The 20209-nt window shown below is 42.8% G+C and overlaps 1 protein-coding gene across 2 annotated transcripts in view; it reads right to left on the bottom strand.

Moving 5' to 3' along the window:
* Positions 1-2476, bottom strand: part of TFDP1 (transcription factor Dp-1) — a 401906-nt gene extending 399430 nt beyond the window's left edge. Inside the window, exon 1 of one of the 2 annotated variants that reach the window (XM_078658073.1) lies at positions 2361-2476. The gene's annotated coding sequence lies outside the window, so the exon portion shown is untranslated. The remainder of the gene's footprint in view (positions 1-2360) is intronic. The other variant, XM_078658068.1, reaches the window with a different exon arrangement.
* Between the last annotated feature and the right edge of the window lie 17733 nt (positions 2477-20209).

Here is a 20209-nt window from a genome sequence, read left to right as displayed (position 1 = left end):
AACTCTGAAGGGAAACACTAGTGAAAGAAGTCTTAGTTCACCTCTTGTTTAGGGAGCATAGTTCACCTGGCGGACTTTGATAGGCTGTACAACATTCAACACATTTCAAGTGAAGAACTTCAAAAACTCAACAGCTGTCCATCTATGTGCATTAAAGTATTTTAAAATCAATATTCCTCTACATTCCTGTGACAACTTCCATCCTTGTTATTGATCTCAACCTCCCAGGTTGCAAGTCATGATAAGATCAACACACTTAGTGTTGGTCACCAGGCATTAACTACGACCCACGAAAGGGAGGGATATGTCCCCAGCCCCCTCACATTTCAAGTTCAGAAACTGCACCAGAAAAGACCTTGCATGGAGGATTGGTAATTATGACTTGAGGCCATTATTTTTTTTTAACAAACCTGCTGTCCAGAGGTGTCTTTTATGAATTCGGAAGTACCGGCGCTTTAAATGAGCAAAATCCTTCCGTGGCTCAGACTCGGCAGTAATTAAAACATGACCTTTAAACTGGTCCGATCAGTCCTTATAGTCATGTACTTAGCTTTAGAAAAGAATACTAATCAATTTCTGAACAATGACTGTGAAAAACTGGTAACGTAATCCATGTCTAAGATGTAGTTCTTGTGAACATTTCATTTATTTAATGCTGCATTCCTTAAAAGTGCTTGCTTTTTCCAGGGTGTTGTGTTCTGTACTTTTTTTCATACCTCTACGCATCTGTGTGAGTTCAGGTTGTGGGGGGTGTTTATAATGAACCATGATTCAGACCTCTGGAGTTGAGACTGAAGGCAATACACGTTTCTCACAGTGCATGTCAGTGGGTCTTAAAGGTGTTCAGAACAGATGTTCATCCAGTCCTTGGACTCTGCACGGCGCACCGAGCAACAGTCAGGTGTGACAATTGTAAATGTAATTCTATGTGATCTGAGAGTTAAAGGAAGCAAACATATAATTAAGAAGTCCTTAATACCTGGAAATGGACATGCATTCTAAAGTAAATCGGCCCTGGTGTAGGATTCAAGACTTTGGAAAATAATGTGTCTGATGTTTCCCTATCAAACTAAAAGGAAATAGTAAAAGTAAAACCTGCCGTTAAAGAAGGGTTCCCCACTTAGGGTGACCAACTGGCATGGGTGCAAATTCAGGACGCTGAGTTTTCAAAATTCAGGACAAAAGGTACATTTTACAGAAACATCAGAGGAGGTCGCACAATAGTATACAAGTAAGTAAATAAATAAATAGACACCAGAGTTCAACTGACATGTTTATAGTGGCATAATAATTGCAGGCTGGCAAAGAACACAAAAGTCTTTGCCATTAGCCCTGTCGTCTATTTCAAAATGTAGTACACCGGGAACCACTTAGCATGGCTCTGTTTCAGCTGCACTTAAGTTGAACTTAGTTTGTTCTTTATTCATCCTTCTGAACACTGGACAGAATTTTACAATGTTATTGTCAAGTATGTTAGCAAGAACACTTCTGATAAGCGCGTCTCAGAAAGCTATGGATTCCACCATAGTTGCAAGGTGTTATCCCCACATGGCATTGTAACCCCCCCCCCCTTTAATCTATTGTAATAAACCAGTGGACCCTGTTATTCCATCGTATTAATAAGTTAACATATGATTTAATGAGGAGGGGGACCAACTTTGGCGTCCTGCTGCCATCACGCTGAAGGGCGCGAGTGCACACTTAACAAAAAAAGAAATTGAAAGCTAGAACACGCTACTATTTCATACCCACAAAAGTCTATATGAGGGTTAGTAGCTGTGCATGTGACTGAGACCCCAGTTCTAATCCGACCTCCCCACTTCCAAATATTTTGTCAGCATGTACCTCAGGTCCAACATTACCTCAAATTTGGAGAGCATACGAATAGGCCGAGCACTCGTAACAAGAGCTATGCAACAAAATGTTACGGCATGGCATTCACAGAATAATAGAATTTAACAGTAATGGTGTAAGAATTACACAAACAGCTGGCCTGCCAGAAGCAGAAAATCTATTTGCGTTTCAGGACTTTGAGCAAACGTTTTGCTCGGAGATTTGTTTGAATTTGCATTTTTGTATAGTCTCTTATTGCCGTCCTTCGGGGTACATTATTGGATCCTCCTACCTGCTACAAAAGTAAAGAAGCAAACAAAACATGCACTGGAGAGGCTATAAAAACAAGTACCGACTCAATGACCTCTCCACTTAATAACGTAACCCGAAATGCAATAAAGTGTTTTACGTCTGCACCAGACTTGCTAAGAAAGAACCTCAAGCTCACGTAAAAGCAGGCTTTCTACTTGGTAGGGAGACTCCCTCCATTTAGACCAATAAAGTGTTCTGTCTCAATTTGTGTTTACTTTCTCCATCCAGAGCGAAGCGTGTAATCAAACGGCAAATCTTCAGGGTATCGTGGCCATCCGAGAAACTGCCATTCCTCTCGTCCGGAAACGCTCTCTTCTGAAATGGCCGACCCGTTACCCTACCCGGGGGAAACGTTAGTCCTCTGTCTACTTCTTACGCAGCTGCAAAAACTACGACGCAAGATACGGCAGAACGCTCTTCGACTCTTGCGCTGCAGAGGGTGTTATGTATAATTAGATGGGATTAAGGGGTTAAAGGCAGTATTTAAGGTCCTTCTGCGCGCCATATTTTAAAACATTGTTTGCAGTGTTTTAATTTAGCAATGACAGCGGCTTCTGTTGCCCCGAGGGTGCCGCTTAGGACAACAACTATGCTGGATATAAATGAAGCGAAATCTGCCTTCCTTCGATTTGGTTGCTTCTCATCTCAAGCGCATTTTTTCTCAAACTGCCTTTAGGAGTTCCGCATCAGTTTTGTCAGCCTTGAGCTCCTGACAAATAGAACGGAACAGCCAATCCGCGTTCGTCCAAGGGCATGAAGTGTAGACCGAGCTGTCACGCTATAGACCCCACGCCACAGGATGGAGATGTCAGTAATGTTTAGATCATACTTCCGCCTGTCAACTTGAGGCGGCGCTCTGGATCGTTTCAAACGAAGAAAGGCGATTGGATGGTTTCCTCTTGATTTATTCTACTTCTAGACGGATGTTGAGGTTATTATCTAAGGACAAGCTCCAACGGGTAGCTCGTAGGATACTGGTAGCTCCCTAAGTTTTTTTCTTTTTTAGATTTTTATATAGCACGTACTCGACCCGAAGGTATTGGTGCGCTTTGCATGAGCAACGGTCACTTTGCACATTCAGGCTCCTATAAACAAATACAATCGCATAGTTCTGAAGTGAAAATGAAAGCCCGGCATGTAGTCACAGTTTGCAAGTATGCTTTGTTATTTATATTCTGCAATAGTGCGAGGATGGATGTGTGAAGTCAAGCATAGGTTTTGGAATGGAAGCGCACCTGTTAAAACTTTCACAAAACTTTACAGCCACCCCGAGGAAGCACAGATATTTTGGCACAAAGTTCTGTCTACTTTTTTTTTTTTTTTTAGCAGATGGGGTTTTGCATCAAAAATTGCGGGTGGTTGCATGGCAATGCCCACTTACAACCCTAGCTGCAAAGTAGCACATAACTCTACTTTGGTTTAGGTTAGGCCACTTTCCAATGCAAATCAGCATTAGTATTGGAAAGTAAATCCCTGCGCAACTCTTTCCTTGTGTTTTTTTTGTTGAAGTTTTATGTAACACGAACTCGACCCGATGGTAACAGAAGGCTTTACGTGAGCACCAGTTGCATTACAGATGGCCAAATTCATCTTTTTTGTTTGTGTCACTTTTTGCGCATATTGTGTGAGCCTGTCGTATACTGTGCACAGCCAATGCCTTTTTTTTTCTTCATTGACCTATATATGCACAATGCTTTTTCTCCCACAGTGGGATCACTTAGGTCTATAAACACACAAGTCTCTTGTCCCTAGTGCATCAACCAGTTATACACACAGATTTCTGAAGAAATCATTTTAAACAACTAAGTGTGCTTACCAGAACAATGCATTTCAATGACTAGTAAATCTTTCATTTATTTTTCACTTTAAGTATCTGCATTATATTTCACATGCAGTTATGGCCAACGTTTAGGGCCACTGGTTCTACGTGGCAGAGAGTACCAAACTGTGTGGCTGGGTAAACTAAATTATGCAGCATTATAAGGAAACTTAGGTGGCATAATGGTTAAATGTTTTAATGATATTACATATTTTGACATTTTTAGAAATATTAGCACTGGGAAAGTTGCACATCATTTGTACTAGTTTAACAGCTAAATACCAGAATAAGCAACTGAAAGGTTGACCGGTAAGCTTGCAAAGGGGTTTCCACTATTCTGCTAACCGCGTTGCTGCAGTTTTAGTAACTTTTCAACCATTTGAGCTAGAATACATTTTTTTATAAACTCTGAAGATTACCCATCAGATGATGGATTATGTGACTACTCCAGCAGCCACAGAATCTCTTCATTCAAGTTGCCCTGCTTATAGTGAACTACTCGACATCATATTAGTAAAAGTCAAAAGCGGGCCCACACACACCGTGTATAAAAGATTAGCCAAACACAGGATACTATTACTTGTCGAGTGGTTATGCTCATTCTGATTTGAAACAAAGTCACTGATCCAGTGGGTTACCAGCAACAGGTAATCTAACACCACATACTCACCTGGGCCCATAAATTCATTCACAATACACTGGCAAAAACCGCTGGGGTCATGTTTTTGTAATTCTCTAGATTAGTTATCTTTAGTCCCTAACTAATCAATATTACATATTGAAAATGATCACAGAGTCGGGATGTCTCAATTTTTTTTTATCTTAGATCAACTTCATGTGAACAACTTACACAGTACAGAACAAACTCCGTCTCTCACAGGAAGGAAGATTCAAATTATCAATCAAGATACATTCATCTTTGCAATGACACTGCATGAAAGGGAGAGGATAGAGAAAAAAGCACACAAGCGCATACACAGATATAATTACCAAGTATGGTGTGGAAACCAACTCCTAGGCCTAGGAGTTTGAAAGGGTCCCCCAGGAAAGGTCTGGCGCACAAAGACTTCAGGACAGGAATTTAGGACAGTACAGATGACCTCTCTATCACCGATGCTTGCATAGCACACCTCTCTGAAACTCTTCCTCCTCGAGATTCTTCCGCTAGCTTCTAAATTAATTTGCTTAGGATAATTGGTTCAGTAGTTCGATTCTTCTTCAGCATCACTTGTCACTCCAACAGCATCCCGGTCTGGACTACAGCATCTCCGTCTCCAGTCTCACTAAGAACTACCTCAATTATACCTTTCTGTATGTTTGTACCACCCATTAATCTTTCAAATTTATGAAACTCCTAACTGATTGGACAGGCAAGGGGAGGTGATCATCACACCATACTTATTTCCCATTATTTTCTTTCAGTTCTTTGTTTAAGATCTCACCCCTTATGTTTTATACATCAGTCTTTATTCCGACCAGTATTCACAATGTAATTGTCACATATTAGAGAAAAAACAGTAGTTCTCATGCATTTCAGTGGACTGTCGTTCTGCTTCCCATGAAAGTAACCATTTGCAGCTTTGGCCGATGTTCAAGTTGACATTGCGTCTTCCAGTTTGGATTCACTGCAGATGTGCGATAGAACAAGAGGGAATAGACTGTGGTTCGGAACTTTAGGCCCATAACAAGCACTATTGAAAGAGTCAAAAAGACAAATGTTAAAATAAAAAATAAATGGTTTCACTGTATACCACCTATCTCTACTCTAATCCCATTTACTCATTATTATTCTTACCGCATTAGCATTAGTATAATAGCTACGTTTAGTTTTTCAGCAAGCAGGTGGCAAGCATGTGAGTTTGAAGCGGCCATTTTGTTAGCTACTGCGCAAATGCAGAAAGTTTCCCTCCACGCAAAGATACGTCATACTACGTAAATGCAGTAGACGCATGCGCACTAAAGAATTTTGGTTAGCGGCCATTTTTAGACTATACTCGGGTTACTGGTTAGTAAAACACATAGGCAAGCTAAATCTTATACTTAAATGTTGTGTAATGCATGTCATTTCACAATACAAGTTTAAAACAGGGTTAGTGGTTACAGGAGAAGATTGCATTTAAGCAAGTCTCTTTTTCACGAGTCCTTGCTCCATCAACCCCTCTCTGATGGCATTTTAAAGCCATCACAACATTTTCCCATCCCTCATCAGATGCCAACTTGCATGTTTCAATTTCTTTTCTTTTACCACTCCTCTTCTCATCTTTGTTCTTTAATCCTTTCATTTGCTCATATAACTTGCCTTTCATTTCCTCCAACTGAATTTCTTCATAATTTCTATTATTTGCCTTTCCATTTATTTCATATCTTCTCGTCATTCTATTAGTACAACACTTACACCATATTATTATCGATAACACTATTATTGCTATTCCTACTATAGGGAATACTACTTTTCCTAAGAAACTTTTCCCTATATTTGAAAACCAACTACCTTCTGAAGATATACTTTTTGTTAGTTTTCCCCATACATTATCAACTTCTAGTGGTTTCAGTTCTTCTTGCATTTTTGTAATATTCTTCATAAATCCTTTTAATTCCAGTACTTTTATCTGGAATATAAGTCAGACTCCGCCCTCTTTAGCTAATAGTATATCAAGCGCAAGTCGATTTTGCTAATCCATAGACCTAATCGCAACCATTTCTGTATTAATCTTCAAGAAGCTTTCAGCAGTATCAGTCGATAGACGATCAAGTACTGTTGACAATTTACAGATTCTATAAGAATTTAGTACAAATCCCACTGAAGGTATCAATGCACTGAATATGTCACCTATTATTTCTGAAAAACGTGCTCTCTTTCTACGTATTAGTTCATTAGCATTTTCATTGCTTCCAGTGATTCTTTTTACATGGTAGATCTTTGGAGAAATAATTCCAAAATAGCAACTCCCATACCACCTGGCAGGCAGCTTATAATATGGCTTGTTCCCACACAAGTAGTAAACTCCAGGAATGTTACTTCGTATGTCCTCGGGATCGATTGATGTATAAAGGGTTCCACCTCTTGATCTACCACTGCCTGATATACCGTTAAGGCACAGGTCATTAGGAGGATCAAGCGAGGGAGGGAAAGCTAGGGAACAGCAAGGAGGGAGATCTGTAACGATAAAGCAAAAAATACATTTAGCACACTCCCTGTAACTAACATATATGTCTTTATCGTGCCCCTCTTCCCTACCTGTAAAACAAAGGAACATGGACCCTTTACTCTACTCTGGATGTGGAGTTGTTGTACCCTAGCGATGCGTGGAACAATGACGTAAACTGCAAAGGGAGAGACAGTAGACCATGTATTGTTACCACTGAGATGGTTGGAGATCAGCATAGGAATAACATTAGATCATTGCACTATATACCTTTAGTCGTTCCTCTTTCGCATTAATGAACCCCTAGTATATGGCATCCAAAGGGTGGTAAACACAATCCTCACATCAGATTGTCAGTGTCCGTAAATAACTCATGAGAGATCAAAATAAGAGTGTTCAACCAAATAATAGTACCTGTAATCGTTCCGCGTTCTGCGGTAGTTAACTGGTACCTGAGGATGAGGATCAGTTGCAATGTTTCAAGCACAGCGGTACTATCCGAACCGTCCTCTGCATGTACTCTGGTCTCAGAGTTCACCAACAGAGGACCCAGTGCTAAATGACAGCCGACAATGCCGCCCGATAACTAAAGATTCGTGATCCTGTCAAAACGTCCTCCGCACGAGCGCAGACTTGCAGCTCAGCCAACGGAGGACACAAGAGAAGTAGGAAACAAAATAGCCAGCCTCAACTGACTCCAGAAACGTCCTCCGCACGAGCGCAGACTTGCAGCTCAGCCAACGGAGGACTCAAGGTAAGTAGGAAGCAAAATAGCCAGCCTTAACTGACTCCCGTAACGTCCTCCACACGAGCGCAGACCTGCAGCTCAGCCAACGGAGGACACATGCAATCAAGATCGAGAATTCCAAAACCGCCGCACTTCATGCGGCAACCTTCTTAGCAGGGCAAGATCCGGGATCGAATAAGCTTGTTTACCTCAGCCGAGGTACCATGAAGCAGCGCCAAGAATCAAGGAAATCAGCAGGAAGAATATCCGACGTTCTTCCTGGTTGCTCATGTGATTAAATGGGCGGTCCGGATCGGTACAATAAGGCGCTAAGGTTTCTGGGAGTCGTAGTCCCGGACCCAACACAAGCTTTTTTTACCTTTTCTGGGCATTCTAGAATGATGTGTGTTGCGCTCACAGTTGAACCATGACAGTACATCCCCCTTTAGGGAGAGCGCAACAAAGGCCCAGGCTTCAAAGGATACTTCCTATGGAAAGAGGCCACCAGTCTAGGGGCATGTACCCCCGATGCAGGCTCCCAAGAGTCCTCCTCCGTACCATACCCCTTCCAAGCCACCAGATACCACAAGCGGCGACCTCTCCACCTGGAATCTCTGATGCCACCCACCTCATATTCCAACACCTCATCGAGCACAAGAGGCGACGGCTTCCTCCGCATGGTAGAACAGAAGGGCTTCAGTAATGAGACATGGAATACAGGGTGTATGCGCATGTGGGACGGCAGTTTCAAACGCATGTTAACAGGGTTGATGCGTCGCTCGATCACATAAGGACCGATGAATTTCGGATGGAACATACTATGCTTCCGAAATCTCACATTCCTCGTAGACAACCAGACCGAGTCACCCACACGATACAAAGGACCAGGCCTCCTGTGTTTGTCCGCCGATGCTTTGTATACAGTCTTGGCCTGCAGCAGGCATCTCCGTGCTTCCATCAGAGTGTCCTTGATGTGTTCCACCCTTCTTGCCACTTCAGGAATGTTCTCATCACTCATGGGATGAAGAAAAGGAAGGAACCTTGGATGATGGCCGTAATTACCGTAGAACGGAGACACCTTAGTAGACCCATGTGTGGCGTTATTGTATGCGATCTCCGCCACCCACAGGCAATCCACCCATTCATCCTTACTGCTGTCAACATAACAACGCAGATACTGCTTTAGTGTCTGGTTCAGACGCTCGGTCTGACCATCCGTTTGCGGGTGGAAACTGGTAGACAACGCCGAAGTGACATGCAATGAGGAACACCATGCCTTCCAGAACTGGGCAGTAAATTGTGACCCCCTGTCCGAAACGATAACGCTGGGCAATCCATGCAGTCGGACCACATGTCATCAGTAATTTTGCCAGCTGGCCAGCAGTAGGTATTTGTTTGCAGGCGATGAAATGACCCATCTTGGTGAGATAATCCACCACCACCAAGATAGCCGTCTGCCCCTGGTCCACAGGCAGGCCAACCACAAAATCCAAATAAATACTCTCCCAAGGCCTAGAAGGAGTAGGAAGAGGGCGCAGCAACCCCTGAGGTTTCTGATGATCCGTCTTCATGGCAGCGCATGTCCCACAAGTCAAAACCCATGCCTGCACATCTTTCCAAAGAGAAGGCCACCAAAACTGTCTGAGGAGCAAATTGATGGTCTTATCCACCCCGAAGTGACCAGCACTGGGTGACTCATGACACCATAGGAAAGCCTGCTTCCTCAGCCTAGGAGTAGGTACCAGCAAACGGCGGTTATTGAGAGGGAAACCATCCTTCAGCCGCCATTCCCTATGGCTCCGCAACCAAGTCCTCCATGAGAAGGAACGTACCCCCTTCAAAACACCCTGAAGAAAAGCCCCAGGCTGGATCGCTCCCACAACATATAATGGGTCGATAATCGCACGGCTCGGTGGAGGAGACGTGGACTCAGTAGAGGACTGACGGGATAAAGCATCAGCTTTCCTGTTTTCCACACCAGGACGGTAAGTGATAACAAACTGGAACCCAGAAAAGAAGAGCATCCACCTGAGCTGGCGGGGAGTTAGATGTTTTACTGCGGTCATAAATTGCAGGTTTCTGTGGTCCGTGAAGACCGTAACCACATGCCGAGCCCCCATCAGGAAATGCCTCCACTCAGTGAAGGCTTCTTTAATCGCCAGCAGCTCCTTCTCTGCGATATGATAGTTCAGCTCAGCCTCGTTGAGTTTACGAGAGAAAAAAGCCACCGGATGCATCTGCCCCGTGGAGAGATACCTTTGTGACAACACAGCTCCCACAGCCGCCTCCAACGCATCTGCCTCCACGATGTAAGGTCTCAGGATCGGGATGAGACAAGATCGGTGCCGATACGAAAGCCTTTTTTAATGCCTCGAATGCAGCCTGAGCCTCAATAACCCATTCAAACCTATATGATTTTTTCAGCAGACGCGTGATGGGCACCACCGTCTTGGAGAATTGGACTATGAGGCACCGATAAAAGTTAGCAAAACCAAGAAAGCTTTGCACGTCCTTAATGTTCTTGGGAGGAGGCCAATCCTGAACCGTCTTAATCTTACGTACTGCCATCTCTTGACCGGACGGGCTCAGCATGACTCCCAGGAACTCGACCGTAGTCACATGAAAGTCACACTTGCTCAGCTTGCAGAACAAGTGGTTTTCCTGAAGGATCCGGAGTACGGATGCTACATGCCGAACGTGCTCCTCTTCCGTCTTGGAATACACAAGGATGTCGTCAATGTATACAATGACGTACAGATCCCGAATTTCCCTGAGTACGTAATTGAGAAAGTATTGGAAGGCCGCAGGGGCATTGCAGAGCCCGAACGGCATGACTAGATATTCGTACAAACCGTACCTGGTTTTAAATGCCGTCTTCCACTCGTCCCCCTTTCTCATTCTTACCAAGTGATAGGCCCCCTTCAGATCAAGTTTAGTGTATATCCGGGCGTTCTTAACCTGTTCCAGGAGTACACTAATGAGGGGTAAGGGATACCTATTCCTTACCGTGACAGCGTTCAGGGCTCTAAAGTCCACACAAGCCCTGAGCTCTCCGTTGGCTTTTGGTATAAAAAAGAGAGGCGAGGCGGCTGGAGATTTCGAGGGACGGATGAAGCCCAATCCTAGTAAGGTGTCAAGATATTCTCTCAGGTGGAGATTCTCTGGCTCAGTCAAGGCGTATAGCCTTCCTATGAGAATCACCGCACCTGGAATTAGGTCAATTTGACAATCGTATGACTTATGCGGGGGGAGCACTTCTGATTGAACACTGTCAAACACCCTTGCGTACTCTAGATACTCGTCTGGTAACTGCACCTCTTTTTCAGCTGCCGTGGCTATTCTTAGTCCACACGCCAATGCTCTGGCAGGATTCACGATGTCTGTGTCGCAGTGTTTATTACAGTACCTGGAGTTCATGGTCACCGTCTTGGTGATCCAATTGATGCATGGGTTGTGCTTCTGTAGCCATGGTAGCCCCAAAATGATCCCATATTGTGGTGCCTTGATGATGTTAAATGTAATCGTCTCTTGATGTAGGGGCCCATACCGCATCAGGGTCTCTACTGTATGATATCCAATGGGTCCAGTCACTAGTCTTCTCCCATTAACCGCATAGACCTCCTCCGGTACATCTTTTGGGATTAATCCAATACCTAATCTTTTGGCCCTATCCCAGTCCATGAAGAAGCCGGTGGCACCTGAATCCACCATCGCATCCACAGATATCCATTCCTCTTGTAACAACAAACTAACCTTGATGTACAAATGTCGTTGTTCAGCAAGACCCTGGTAACATAGAGAAGGGATATTTGCAGGACTCCAGGTATCCCCTTCCTGATTCTTGGAGTCATCTAGTTTTCCGACACCTGATCAACAGCGGCCGTGACCACCTTGCTGGCCCGAAACCTATTGAATTTGGGTTTTACGGGACACTCCCTCACAAAGTGACTTCTCTTGCCACAATACAAGCAAAGCCCCTGTTTGCGACGTGTCTCTTTCTCCTGACTGGTCAACGCCGCCCTTACTGCTCCTATGTCCATAGGTTCGGGCCTTGATGCTTGGTGTGTGTCCGAAGACCCAGATCCAAAAGAAGGCATATGCTTCTCCTTCTTGTTATCTCCCCTACGCTCAGACATACGGTGATCAAGGCGCAAAACCAGGTTAATCAGATCCTCGCATGTAGCGGGTTGAGGATCGATCTGGGCAATAACATCTTTTAATTCGTCCCTTAATCCCTGGTGAAATAACGCAGCCTGCTTGGCCTCCGGCCATTTAGTCTCCACTACAAGACGTCTAAATGAATTAAGATACACCAGCAACTCCTTGTTGCCTTGTCTCAACTCCAACAGTTCCTTATCTGCAGTATAGGAATCGGCCCTTCTATCGAACACCTTAATAAATTCTTCTCTAAAAGAGTCCCAATCATGAAGAAGGGGATTGTTCCTATTCACTAGAGGAACCGCCCATTGTGCAGCATCTCCTGCGAGATACGAAATGAGAAAAGCAACTCTAGCCTGATTGGTCGGGAAAGACTTAGGCTTACAAGAAAAGTGTAATAACACTTGGGTCAAGAATACCTGTACCGTGCCGGAATCCCCATGATACCTCTCTGGGGTTGCTAAGGGAATGGAGACTGGTAATTCAACCACCATGGCTCCAGCTGGCGTAGCTGCCGCTCCCTTGTTAAACGGGTTCCTTTGGATTCCATCCAACCTAGCTCTAAGATCAGCCGTTTCCTGACGGGACGTGGTCAATTCAGTCTGTAGCGTGGCCAGTGCTTCCAAGACATCCTCTAAGGTGGCCATTTCCTACACCAACCGGCCTGGAGGACAATAAACCTTGGGTCGGATATTCTGTTACTTCGTATGTTCTCGGGATCGATTGATGTATAAAAGGTTCCACCTCTTGATCTACCACTGCCTGATATACCGTTAAGGCACAGGTCATTAGGAGGATCAAGCGAGGGAGGGAAAGGTAGGGAACAGCAAGGAGGGAGATCTGTAACGATAAAGCACAAAGATCAATACGTTTAACACACTCCCTGTAACTAACATCTATGTCTTTATCGTGCTCCTCTTCCCTACCTGTAAAACAAAAGAACATGGACCCTTTACTCTACTCTGGATGTGGAGTTGTTGTACCCTAGCGATGCGTGGAACAATGACGTTAACTGCAAAGGGAGAGACAGTAGACCATGTATTGTTACCACTGAGATGGTTGGAGATCAGCATAGGAATAACATTAGATCATTGCACTATATACCTTTCGTCGTTGCTCTTTCGCATTAATGAACCCCTAGTATATGGCATCCAAAGGGTGGTAAACACAATCCCCACATCGGATTGTCAGTGTCCGTAAATAACTCATGAGAGATCAAAATAAGAGTGTTCAACCAAATAATAGTACCTGTAATCGTTCCGCGTTCTGCGGTAGTTAACTGGTACCCGAGGATGAGGATAAGTTGCAATGTTTCAAGCACAGCGGTACTATCCGAACCGTCCTCTGCATGTACTCTGGTCTCAGAGTTCACCAACAGAGGACCCAGTGCTAAATGACAACCGACAATGCCGCCCGATAACTAAAGATTCGTGATACTGTCAAAACGTCCTCCGCACGAGCGCAGACTTGCAGCTCAGCCAACGGAGGACACAAGAGAAGTAGGAAACAAAATAGCCAGCCTCAACTGACTCCAGAAATGTCCTCCGCACGAGCGCAGACTTGCAGCTCAGCCAACGGAGGACTCAAGGTAAGTAGGAAGCAAAATAGCCAGCCTTAACTGACTCCCGTAACTTCCTCCGCACGAGCGCAGACCTGCAGCTCAGCCAACGGAGGACACATGCAATCAAGATCGAGAATTCCAAAACCGCCGCACTTCATGCGGCAACCTTCTTAGCAGGGCAAGATCCGGGATCGAATAAGCTTGTTTACCTCAGCCGAGGTAACATGAAGCAGCGCCAAGAACCAAGGAAATCAGCAGGAAGAATATCCGACGTTCTTCCTGGTTGCTCATGTGATTATATGGGCGGTCCAGATCCGTACAATAAGGCGCTAAGGTTTGTGGGAGTCGTAGTCCCGGACCCAACACAAGCTTTTTTTACCTTTTCTGGGCATTCTAGAATGATGTGTGTTGCGCTCACAGTTGAACCATGACAAGGAAAGACTGTATCAGTTCCCCCTTTTAATCCCCAACCTCCCAAAATTAGGATGTTATGTTCACATTCACTGGAACCAATAAATACGTTATTATAATCTGTCTTTAATCTATGGAGGCATATTTTCCCTGTCTTCACAAAATCTAGAGCCATCGCAGCATGTTCTTTGCCGGCTGTATAATTTCCTTTTTTTCTGCCCATGATGGGATATGATCTTTCTGTTCAGCAGCTTTTCTTTGGAAATCTTGCCTCCTTTCCTCAACTAAATTCAAAAACACTTTCTCTTCTTCACGTAATGAACATGTTAGATTATCTTTATGTGCCTTTTCTATATCTGGTGACTTCATTGTTAGGAAAAATTTGCCCATAAACTGTGCATCTAAACCAGTTTTCACTGGATTCATAGTCTGTCGAACAGGAATTTCTGTAAACACTACATCTATATTAGAAAAATAATACTGTAATTTCCCTATTCTATAAAATAAACTTGACAGTACGCTACAAGATATACCATATGTTAAAGGCAAATTATGCTATATCACTCCTTCAGTTAATGAAGTAGGTAATTTCATACAAACATAACAATCACTAATCTCCATTGTGTCTACATACTAAAATAATAACTTTGTGAATACATTTAAAGAGGTATCATTGTCAGTTAATCTGTGATGTAAATCTATCTCATCTGATGCTTCTAATTTTACTCTATCTCCTTTCATGTTAGCTGTTTTCTCATTAATGTTAGTGTCATTCTTTGTATCTGTTATTAACAAATAAGGGACTGCTATTGTTAAACATAACCAAACTAATATTACTAGCAACAGACTACATATACAAATTCTACAACATCTTTTTATACAATTTCTTTTTGGTCTTTCTGTAACTCTGGTTTCATCCATTTTGATTCAAGGAGATTTCTCTTCTTTCTTTTAATTTGGAATCAGGTTGTTTTAAGTACTTCAAGGAGGTCTCACTCCCCTTCGTCAATTTCCTCAATATTTACTTCTTCAGATTATTCATGTATGTCAAGATTCTCAAACTCTTCAAGGATCACATAGGTCCACTCAGGTCCTTTGAACTTATTATTTAATACTTTCAATCTTGGACTTCTATTCATTTTTTTAGCAATTGACTGTTCACCCTGAGTTTGACTTGTAACTTTGTTTACTTGTTCTGGGTCTTCATTTATTGTTTTTAAACACTATTTTAACCTTTTGACCCCACTTGGCCAATTGTCACCTTTTCTGACCCTTTTGGCGTGCACTGCACTTTCACTTTCTTGGTCTCTTTCAGGAGCCCTTTTATTTTCGTTACGTTGTGGCACAACCTGATTTTCTTCGTTTTCTGAGTCCCTCTCTACATTTCCTTGTTCAGGACTTTGTCTGTGTGGCTTTTTCGGCCTGAACACGTTCTTCTGTTTCTACCTGTTCCTGTTCGGGTATTCTGTCATATTGTTCTTTTTCTTCTTCTTCCCGAACTTGTTCTTCTATTCCTAACTGGTCCTGTTCAGGTCTTATTGCACCCATGTCTTTTGCTGCCTGAACCTATTCTTCTACACCTGTCTGTCCCTGCTCAGGTCTTTCGATTTCTTTACTTGCCCGAGTATGTTCTTCTGTCCCTATCTGGTCCTCACTATTCTCCTGTTCTTCTAATTTAGCTCTACTCCGTGTTTTGATGAAGACTTCAGGTATGTCAACTATTGGTACCCAATCCTCCTGACTTGTGCTCAGTTGTTCGTTGTCAAAGTCTCTAAAGTCTTTTGATCCAGGATTTTCGACTGTACAACCTTCAGCAGCTTCAACTGTTTACGTCAGTTGTGGTCTTTCCTCATCAGGGGCTGGCACCCTTTTTGTATGACTAGCATGTACCCAGTTTGGCAAACCTGCACACTTCACTGCTGTGGTAGTGACCAGTATGACTTGTCGTGGCTCATCCCACCTTGGTGCTAGGCACGACTCTCTGGTGTGGTCCTTTATCACCACCCAATCTCCAGGATTCAAATCATGAGCTTGATCCGGTTGCCTGGTCACTGCGTCTTCTCCAGCCTGGTGAGAGATAGAACACACTAGGTCAGCCAATCCTTTGCAATAATCCATAACCAGATCATCAGTTATACTCCATAATCTATGTCCTGGTATAAACGCCTGTCTCATTGCTCTTCCCATGATAAGTTCATGGGGACTCATTCCAGTGTTCCTGTCAGGAATACTTCTGAGTCCCATCAGAACAAGAGGCAATGCATCTGGCCAACTCATTGAAGTGGATGTACACATCTTTGCCAACCTTGACTTTATTGTGCAATTCAATTGTTCCACTACTCCAGAAGCCTCTGGGCGGTATGCACAGTGCAGTTTTTGTTCAATCTTGATTGCTTCACAGATTATTCTAATTATTTCATTGTTAAAGTGAGTTTCTCTGTCTGATTCCACCAGAGTTACTGGAAAACCGAATCTAGGAATGAGCTCCCTCAACAATAACCTGGCAACAGTTATGCTGTTGTTTCTTTTTGTAGGGTATGACTCCACCCACCGTGAAAACAAACAAACAATCACAAGGACGTACCTCAACCCGCTGAATGGTGGTAGTGCTTTAAAATCTAGCTGTAACCTCACAAATGGTCCTTCTGCTTTTCTAAATTTCCCCCAACTAACCACTGTGTTTCTTCCTGGGTGTATCTGCTGATAGGTTAAACATCTCTGGCAAAGACTCTTTGCAACTGCCCTAAATCTTGCATTGTACCAATCTTGTCTGAATAGTCGAATCATTGCATCCCTGTCAACATGTGTCTCCATGGTACATTCTTGCCATTTGTGAGAGCAAACAATCTGGCATAGCTGGTCTGCCATGATGGTACACCCACACACCATCTGCTTCTCTTTGTTCACAACCCTGTTTTATTATCCAGTTTTCCTTTTCACTTTCTTCCAATTCTTCCTGCAACTGTTTCACCTCCTCCTATGTTTCAAAAACTGAAAATGACATAAGGTGGCAGCTGATTCCACCAGTCTTCGTTTTTCTGTTTATGGACATGTGATTTCTAGCACAGTATTGAGCAACCTGGTCAGAGTAACGATTACCAGCTGTCACTTTATCATTTCCTGACAGGTGAGCAGCACACTGACCACTGCTATTTCTTTTGGCAATTTTATTGCTTCTAATAATTCTTTCACAAATTTTCCATTTCTAATAGTGGATCATGAGGAGGTCATGTATCCCCTTTGCGACCATAATTGGCCAAAATCATGCACAACCACGTAACCATATTGGCTATCAGTAAATATGGTCACTCTCCAATTTTTCCCAATTTTTCAAGCTTTGATTAAAGCAATCAATTCGGCTACTTGTGCAGATTTTACTCCAGGAAAACAAGATGTCTCTTTAACCCCAGTTAATTTGCATACAGCATAGGCTGCACTCAGTCCACCTTCCTCAAGCCTCAGACAGGAACCATCAACAAATAATTTGTGTTCTGGTTCTTTCAGTGGTTCTTCTTGTATGTCAGGATCTGGTTTGGTGCACATTTCAGTAACATCTAAGCAGTCATGTTCTACATCATCTTTTACTTCTTCACAGCTAGGATCTGGTAATAGTGTAGCTGGGTTAATCATTGTACATCTAATCACTGTCACATTTTCTGCTCCTAGAATTATTTTTTCATACTTAGTCATCTGACAATGGGTAAGATGCTGTGTTGGAGTTCTTGTTAACAAAATCTCTACTGAATGTGGAACATATACTTTCACTGGATGTCCCATCACAATTGACTCACTCTGTTCTATGCTCATACAAGCAGCGGCAACTGCTTTTAAGCAGCCTGGTAATACTGAAGCCACAGGATCCAAAGTAGCTGAAAAATAGGCTACTGGACGTCGGCTTAATCCACGTCTCTGTGTTAAGACTGATAGTGCACAACCTTCTCGCTCACAACAGAACAGTGCAAACTCTTTTGAATAATCTGGCATTCCTAGGGCTGGGGCGTCACATTAACAGCTTCGTAATTTCACAAACTCTTCTACGCTTTCATCATCCCAAACTATTGGATCTTTCGCTCTTTTCCGTGTCATTTGGAGAATTTAACAATCCACTGTCTACAGTATCCTACCACTCCTAGAAACATTCTGATTTCTCTCTGTGTTTGGGTTAGTTGCATTTGTCAGAAAGAATTTATCTGATTCTTTCTGTGGTCACTTTCCTGACCCCCCTTTCTATTTGCTGTCCCAAATATTTAACTCCTCGTTGGCAAAATTGTTACTTTTCTGGAGATACCTTGTGTCCTCCGTCAGCCAAATGATTTAATAGTGCAATTGAATCAGTGACACAATAAATCTCTGCACTTTGATGCCATGAGCAGGTCATCAATGTACTGCACTAAGACTGAATTTCGAGGCATAACTAACTTTACTAGACACTTTTTCAAAATCTGAATAAAAATAGATGGACTTTCAGTATACCCTTGAGGAACACGATTCCATGCTAAAATTTGATCCTCAAACTTAAAAGCAAAAAGATACTGGCTATCAGGGTGCAAAGGAATCGACAAAAATGCTTGACACAAATCAATTACAGTAAACCAGCCAGCATTCCAAGGTATCAGATAAAAAATCACAGCTGGATTTGGCACCACTGGACAACATGGTACTACAGTTTTATTGATTTTCCTTAAATCTTGCACTATCCTGTGCTTCCCACTAGGCTTTTTGAGACCTATTATAGGCAAGTTACAAGGACTGCTCATTATTTCTTTTAGAATGCCTTGCTTAATCATTCGATCAATTTCAGAAGCTACTCCTGCTTTAACTTCTGGACTCATTTTGTAATATCAGGTGTTTCGATAAACTGCACCTTCTTTCATGGTCACTTTCACTGGGTCTACATTCGCCATTAGACCTATTTCTTTTCCAGTGAAATCCCATACTTCTGGATTTACTGTAGTCTTCAACTCTTCTGGTAAGTCATTTTTTGTCATTAATGAATATATCTCGTCAACTTCAGTACCTTGCATAGCTAGCATTATTTTATAAACCATATCTTCGTCAAGGGTTTGGAAAGCAACACCATTCGGTGTGCAATAAATTGTGCAATTCATTTTGCACAAACGGTCTCTGCCTAACAAATTCACTGGACTTGAATTGCATACTACAAACGTATGCATATCTTTGAAGGTTCCAATTTGTACCTCCATAGGCTTTTTAATTGGGATTCTGGTCTGCTGGCTGGTAACTCCAACCACTTGGATTGAGTCTCCAAAGAGGGATAGGAATACCTGCATTGATTAACTCATTGTTTCCAACTTGGCTAGATTCTTGGGGCGTTAGCTGTATCACGTTGGAGCACCTGTGGAGAAAGAAAGAGAAAGACAGAGATAAGTGACAAGAACGTTCATGAACTCAGTTTTAAGTTAAAACAAATTTGAGTCTGAAGTTAACTTACCTTGATAAATGTGGAAAATATCAGCACAACTGCATACGCTGACAACAGGAATAGAGAGCAGTTGGAAATCTAAAAAAAGAAGTACAGTAGAAAACGGAATTAGTAAAATTACAAGAGAAGGTGTACAGAGAAAATAAGCTAAATAATAAGTAAGTCAGGAAACCTCATATAAATACTTACAGAGTAGCCCTAGGTAGTTGAGCATTCAAATGTAACATTAAAATTAAATGTATTCACAGTTAGCAGGAAGAATTCCAAGAAGACAGCAAAAGGCACCCAGGATAGCTGAGCAGGAGAGCAGATAGAAAGTGAGTAGTGGGAGTAAAAATAAGGATAGAGGCAGGACAGAGGAGAGGAAGGATTAATACATTGTGCCATTGTGAATTACAGGAAGAAACTATAACAGAGAAGTTCAGTCATATCCGAAGCCTTTACCAGACAGAAGAGAGGGCAAGACTCTTGGCAGAAATGGTAGGTGAGAATTAGGGAGAGTAATAAGAAAGAGTAGAGAGGGAGCGAGAGATATAAAGTTAAGGTTATTGTAATCTTTCCCACAGGTTCCAAGCCAGTGAAGGTCTGCAGGTCGGACTGACGAGCGGAGCCGTCCATGAGGATCTCTTCTTTGTTGTTTATTATTTTATACAATTTCCCCTTCCCCCAGAGGTAATAGGTTGGAGTCTTATATTTAATGAGCTCTAAGTTATTGCCTTTGGTGGATTCGGAAGACAGCATCTCTGTTCCCGTGCAGTTACTACGAGTATCCTTTTTAAGATCTGACAATGGTTGAACT

Source organism: Lissotriton helveticus, chromosome 8, assembly GCF_964261635.1.
Source record: "Lissotriton helveticus chromosome 8, aLisHel1.1, whole genome shotgun sequence".
NCBI classification, from domain to species: Eukaryota; Metazoa; Chordata; class Amphibia; order Caudata; family Salamandridae; genus Lissotriton; species Lissotriton helveticus.
This window is presented reverse-complemented; position numbering and strand designations above follow the sequence as displayed.